Source organism: Anastrepha obliqua, chromosome 2 (genome assembly GCF_027943255.1).
Source record: "Anastrepha obliqua isolate idAnaObli1 chromosome 2, idAnaObli1_1.0, whole genome shotgun sequence".
Lineage (NCBI taxonomy): Eukaryota > Metazoa > Arthropoda > Insecta > Diptera > Tephritidae > Anastrepha > Anastrepha obliqua.
In genome coordinates this window covers 82,984,299-82,991,432 of record NC_072893.1, presented here as the reverse complement: position 1 = coordinate 82,991,432, position 7,134 = coordinate 82,984,299, and positions in this window count along the sequence as shown.

Genomic DNA, 7,134 nt, shown 5'->3' with positions numbered 1-7,134 from the left:
GCAATCTCTTCTTGCGTTTGAGCCGGATCTTGATCGAGCAATTCCTCCAATTCGGTATCCATGAACTTTGGCGGCGCACCCTCGCGTTCTTCGTCTTCCAAGCCAAAATCACCACTTTTAAAGCGTGCAAACCACTTCTGACACGTTCGCTCAGCTAGAGCATGCTCACCATAAACTTCCACCAAGATACGATGACTTTCGGCTGCTTTTTTCTTCATATTAAAAAATTCCCCGCAAAACACATTATTTGGCACGAAATTCGACATTTTCAAGTGTGGTAAAAATATTGTTGTTTACGCTTCAAATAAAAAACTTATACTGACGTTTGTGCCTTACGACAGTAGCTCTCCAATGAATGTTTGGAAATGTGGATCGATGGAATAATAATCAAGTTACGCCATCTGTTGTAAAACCGCACGAACTTATTCATAGTCCTATTAATATTGGCTTCAACAGATTCGATGACTTACAAAGACAAGTATAAAAGTGCCATATATCAGACAGGAACGTAAAAAAGCTGAAATCAGTTAAACTTCTATTTATAAAAGTATGTCGTATTGAAAAATAAACATACGGACTGGTATCATAACATAATCAAATAAGCAATCATAGACACGTGTTCCAACAATTTTTACTCTTCAATTCTTTGCAAATAGATACTTCCCAGCAATATCGAAAAAAGCGGCTGTAAAGTAAAAAAAAACCAATATATGTTTGCTTTGATGGGCCCTCTGTTTCTCACCCCGCCACACACCGATTATTTTATTGAAACGGTTACTCAACCTTCAGCCTCCATAAGTATCTGCGCAGATGGGCAAGCACAAGGCGCGTGTTCCTGTTTTGAATTCTTTATTTTACCAAATGAAAAATTTCGTGATGCAATACCGGCGTCACCGAAAGCGCAAACCACGCTTACAGCTATTTTTTTTTTTTGTTGTTTTAATTTCGAAATGGTCAGAAAAAGGTAAGAAACTGAACCTGACAATGGATTGCGGTCCACATCGGCAATGCCTGATACTGATACTGACACTGATGATGATGACGATGACGTCTTCAATGAAGATGGAAGTAGGGACGTGTTTGGCGAAACAATGTCTAAGAACGAAAACAAAATAATGGGAGAGTATGAAGAAGTTCTTCGTGCATCGGCAATGGCAGTACTGCATTCAATGTTGCCGTTGATTATCGTTCATGTGGCAGCGTAATTGCTCGCATTCTGCATGCAACCGATGCCAACTTGCCAAGCGCATTGGTGCCGTTGCGCTATTGATGAACGCAGTTGAGGCTCGCGGGTGACTTTGGCGTCGCTTATGCTCATAGTTGCAACAATACTGTTTACTGAGTGTAGGTAGATGCTCACTACACTACAAGTATAAATTTATTGTTCTTCGTTTTTCATTGCATCTTCTTCTCGTTCGTCTGTTGCATTACATTTTTTTTTTTGTTTTGTCTAATTTTTTACTTTTTTTGTAGCAAATTCATGGGAATAAATGACGGAAATTAAGTGCAATGTCAGCAGGTAAGTATTTGCGGAGGGATCCACACCGGCCATAATGATGTTGGCGATGCTGCTGTTGCTTGGACCATGAATGAGGCTGGGGTAAGAATAGCGCGAGTTGTCAGAGCTGCGCTTGATTGAGCTTTATGGGTGGCCCAATCGGTTTGTGTTGTTGCTTTTGCGCATGCGCAGCTGCCATTATGAAATTATTGCCGATATTAAAATGATGACAATGAATTGGTGATGCAGCTGCGGCAAAGACACACGCACACACATTAACAAATACATCAACTTAGCACACTTGTGTAATAGTTCTGCAGTTATTTTTAGCGTTCTCCACACACACACACAAAATAAAAATAAACACAACCGAACGCTTCATTAGCAAGATGTGAGGCAAGCTGCAATTGTTGCTTCAAGTGGCCATGTAATTGACTTTTCTACGAATTCCCCTCTTATGCTGCCTGTTTTTACCTGAATGTTACTTTATCACTTGACATATTGCTGTCGCCGTTGATGAGCTGGCTTTGCTCATTGTTATTTACTCATTGCCAGCGCGTCGTGTATTTGGTTGTTTTTCACCTATTTTTCAGTCTTAATTACCGCAGATTGTGCAACCAAAACCACCAAGCGAGCACAAAGCGTCACCGGCTAGACTCATTTGCTGAACAGACCGACGTAGCTCGAATACAACAAAACAGTTTAGTTGATATGCGCTTGAAAACCATGTTGCAAGTTTGTTTATCATCGCCATCGACACCACAAGTTGCATGAAGTTGAAGACTTAAGCCAAACATGAAAGCAAGTATGCTTCTAAATGTGGAATTCACAGCAGCAAAAGTTGAGTCAAAAGCATATTTGACTCTAAATTACTTTTGTACGTTTGCTAAATATTATATTTGACTCTAAATTTACCTAAATCTAATGGCTTCATTTATCAAAAAATCAATATTTTTCAAATGTCTTATAAAATAAAATTGTTTAATGATTTTTCAATTATCGTAGATTTGCTTCTTAATGTACCTAGCGAAGCTTCGGTCAATTAGCGAACGGGCTTAATATACGAGTACGTATTTAGAGCTTCGCTAGAGCAGAATTTTGTACTGATTTTTCACTGATATTTGAATATAACTCGAAAAGTTATGGGAATGCCTTATGCAATTTTTATGGATTACTTGAGCATAATGGCAGCTATTAATGAAAAAAAGAGGGCGATGATTTTAAAAAAATTTTCCTCGAAAAATTATGAACAAAAAAGTATAATACTTCTGCGAAAGAAATGTGCTTAAAAAGGTATCATTTTTGTCCCAAAAAATTTTGATAAGAATTTATTTATTCCAAATTATTAAAAACCAAAACTCTTAAATTTTACAAATTAAAACTTTACCACTTTTACAACTAAATACATACAAATTTTAAAATTTTTAAGCGAATTACATTCATATAAATTTTTGCTTTCAATTTTTCTTCTACAGTTTGTTTTCTTATTATACTCAGACCTACGAATCCACCAATTTTCATAAGAAATTACAACGAAATCCAAAATAATTGAACAACTTGACACGAAATTAAATACTTTATTTATTAAGTATTTGGAATATTTTTATATTTTTTATGGATTTCTTTTAAAGAATTTTGTTTTTTTTACAAAATCCTCTGAATGCTCAACGAAAATTAATAATGAAATAAAAAATAGTTTAAAAAAACTAAAAAACACGCTTTTATTGCTAATCGAACTAAAACATAGAAAATAAATTTTAATGACAAAGGGACCTATAATGAAGTAATAGCAAATCGAACGATCAGTCATAGTCAACTACCTCAGAACAGAATTATAACAAAAATTAAGATACAAATAGAGTAATTCAAATTAGAGTTAAAAGCGTGGGATGCATTTTGCTTCACTTTCATAACCCTCTGTATATAGGTAGTTGCTAATAGAATGATTGTAATATTTACTATATCAAGCATCCCACGCTTTTAACTCTAATTTGAATTACTCTATTTGTATCTTAATTTTTGTTATAATTCTGTTCTGAGGTAGTTGACTATGACTGATCGTTCGATTTGCTATTACTTCATTATAGGTCCCTTTGTCATTAAAATTTATTTTCTACGTTTTAGTTCGATTAGCAATAAAAGCGTGTTTTTTATTTTTTTTAACTATTTTTTATTTTCTACTTTTTAGTTCGATTAGCAAAAAGGCGTATTTTTTAGTTTCCTTAAACTATTTTTTTTTATTATGAATGAAAATTATTGTTATCATTGCGGTCAGTGAATAAATGATTCGATATATTCGTGTTATATTTAATTCCTTTCTTATCGACTGTGAGTCTAAAGCTATGCAGTTATCGGCCGTGATATTTCGTGGATTTCACCTTACTTTTTGCCCACAGTAAAAAAAAGAAAATATTAATCCTGGCAATCCTAATAAGGATAATGGAAAACTTTTATCAAATTATTGCATTGTCATCGGTCCTTGATAGGTATGCGAAATTTCAAGTCGATCAGATTTTTAGAAGTCAGTGAAAATTAAGCTCAAAGATTCCGTTACATACAACCCGACCTAATAAAAGTGTGTTAAAAATACAAAAACATTTTAGTGAAACCAAGTTAAATTCCTGTTACACTGCAACAAATGAAAATATTTAAACGCGCGAAAACAAAAAAACAGAACTATAATTTGATTTTGGCTTATAGTTTGTTTTCAACAAATTTTTCTAAAATTTGTTTCACTATTTTGTAACATTAATATTATTTGCATTCTTTATGTTTAGTACCAAACATTTGTTGGTATAATAGCAGCATTCTATGCGCTTTTTATTATCATGAAACCGTTAATTTTAAACGCGCACTCAATCATGCCCCAGAAAAGGAAATGGCATTGAAGGCACTGAGATTTTGGAGCGCGCAGTAAAATTCTGAAGATCGAAAATTCTCAAAGTCTTAAGTAAGGAACAAGTGTGCCATTTCGATATTTTTTATTTAGACATCAGTGGTGTGAATCTTTATCTTAACACTAAATAAATTAAACGAAAGTAGATGCTGAACCTGCAACTCAAGCAACAGATCGTCGCGATATGTTTGTCGGTTGAGTCTGTTGCTGCACTGCAAGTCTGGCTGTCATATCAGCAGGGAAGATATGTCAGTTTTAACCACTAATACACTCATTTCACGGCTTAATTTGAACATCAACTGTTCAACAAAAACAGCAACAACAACAGCTCAACCCCTTTTAAAAGGAAGCCGGCGCTGCTACGATAAAAAATGATGGTGTCGAAGTTGTTGCTATTAAAGCGCTTAAATTTCTTTCACTGTTCATAAAAGCAATAAAAAAACTGTAATAACAAATGACGATAAGCAAAATGGGTGGCAAACAGATGCATAAGTACGCGCATACACACACGTGTGTACATATGTACATGCATGAGTGAAGAACGCATACGGAGTAATAAAAAATCGCCACACCATATAAACCTCTTTAGTGTAAACTGTGTGAGTGTGAGAAGTGTTGCAGTTGAATTTGCAGGTGTTGCGGCAACAAATTAAAATTTCATAAAAATACCAAATAAAAATCGCTTTACATGCAATCGATATGTTGATATTTGTTGTTGTGCGAAAAAGCAATCAAAAGCGTTTTTAAATTGCCAAACAAATATAGCAGCTTAAATATTAAGCAAAACACATGGCAACCCACACACACTCTCGTACAATTATAAGTATGCGCAGAACAAAAAGAGTCAACCTGACTTTTAAGTTTTAAATGCCAACGCAATGCCAGCGCAGAGCTCTTGATAGCCACAAACATGGAATTGGCCGGGCACGCCTTTAATTGCCCGTCAAGATAAGGCCAGAGTGGCAGGGCACCAGGATGCTAAGGCGCAAATCGTAGGTCGGCGCGTTGCTTTGTATGCGTATGCCAATAATATACATATGTATGTACGTATATACATTCATACATGTATTAGTAATCACAGTGGTCACTTAAAAATGTATTAGAATTAAAAAATGTACAATATTTTATACGCATAAAGAAGTATTTACAAAAAATATATAAGAAAATAGTCGTACTCATATTCATACTATCACATTCTTGTTTATATTGTTTTTCATATTTATATCCATATTCATATTAATTTTGTATGCTCCTACACATATTTACGAGGTGTGTTCAAAAAGTATCGCGAATTGTGTGTTCTTTCAAATATTATGTATTTATTCATTAATATCTATTTTGTCCCCTTCAAAGTAATCCTCATGAGATATTATGCACTTGTGCCAACGTTTTTTCCAATCTTCAAAGCACTTCAAAAACTCATTTTTTTTAACTTGTTCAGCTCCTCCTTCGATGCCGACTTTATCTCGTCAATCGTAGCGTAGCGTCGTCCTTTCATGGGCCTCTTCAGTTTCGGGAACAAGAAAAAGTCACAGGGGGCCAGATCTGGGAATTACGGTGGCTGTGGCATCATTATATATATATATATATATAGGGCTCGGCATCTATCGTTACGGATTTGAACTAGGTATTATTTGGAGAATGGTAACACTTAGCTGTCATCTGATTTGACAGAATATTAGTTTTATTCTTCCGCTGAACGAAAATGGTTGTGTATACGCTCAAAGAACGCTGGGAAATATTGCGACATTACTTTGAAAATCATGGTAATGTTGCAGAATGTGTACGAAAATTACGTACGGCAATGGGAAAAAGAAAAGCACCGAATGAAGCATATGTGCGTTACTTTGCGATAAAAATAAGAGAAACTGGGTTGCTTATTGACAAACCAACGCGTGACCGACCAAAAACCGTGCGTACACCCGAAAATATTGCTGCTGTGGCCGAGAGTGTTCGTGAATCACCAGGAACATCAGTTCACCGTCGTTCTCAACAATTCGACATTTCGGAGACATCCAAATCGTATGGGATGGTGCATGGCTAACCGAGGCAGCCATATGAATGAAGTTGTATTCCATCATTAACCGGAAGGATTGTACTTCAAAATAAAAAAAAACAGTTTGGAAAAATATTGAGTAGTTTCTTTTTTATAGCATTTTTAATTCCGTAAAGTTATATGGCGGACCCTGTATAATTGGCGCGTACACCCTTTTTGGGTGTTTGGCCGAGCTCCTCCCCATTTTTGGTGTGCGTGTTGATATTGTTCCACAAATGGAGTGACCTACAGTTTCAAGCCGACTCTGAGCGACAGATATTTTTTTATGAGCAGCTTTTTCATAGCAGAAATACACTCGGAGGATTGCCATTGCCTGCCGTGGGGCGACCGCTATTAGAAAAATGTTTTTCTTAATTTTGGTGTTTCACCGAGATTCGAACCAACGTTCCCTCTGTGAATTCCGAATGGTTATCACGCACCAACCCATTCGGCTACGGCGGTCGGCTGTGGCATCATTAGTGTGTTGTTTTCGGCCGAAAAGTCGCGCACAAGCAACGATGTGTGAGCAAGGGCGTTATCGTGATTCAAGAGCCAATTTTTGTTCTTCCCCAAATCCGGGCGTTTCTGGCGGATTGCTTCGCGCAAATTGCGCATAACTTGCAGGTAATATTCCATATTGATCGTTTTACCCTGTGGCAAGAACTCTTGATGCACAGCGCACCTCTAATCGGAGAAAACGGTTAG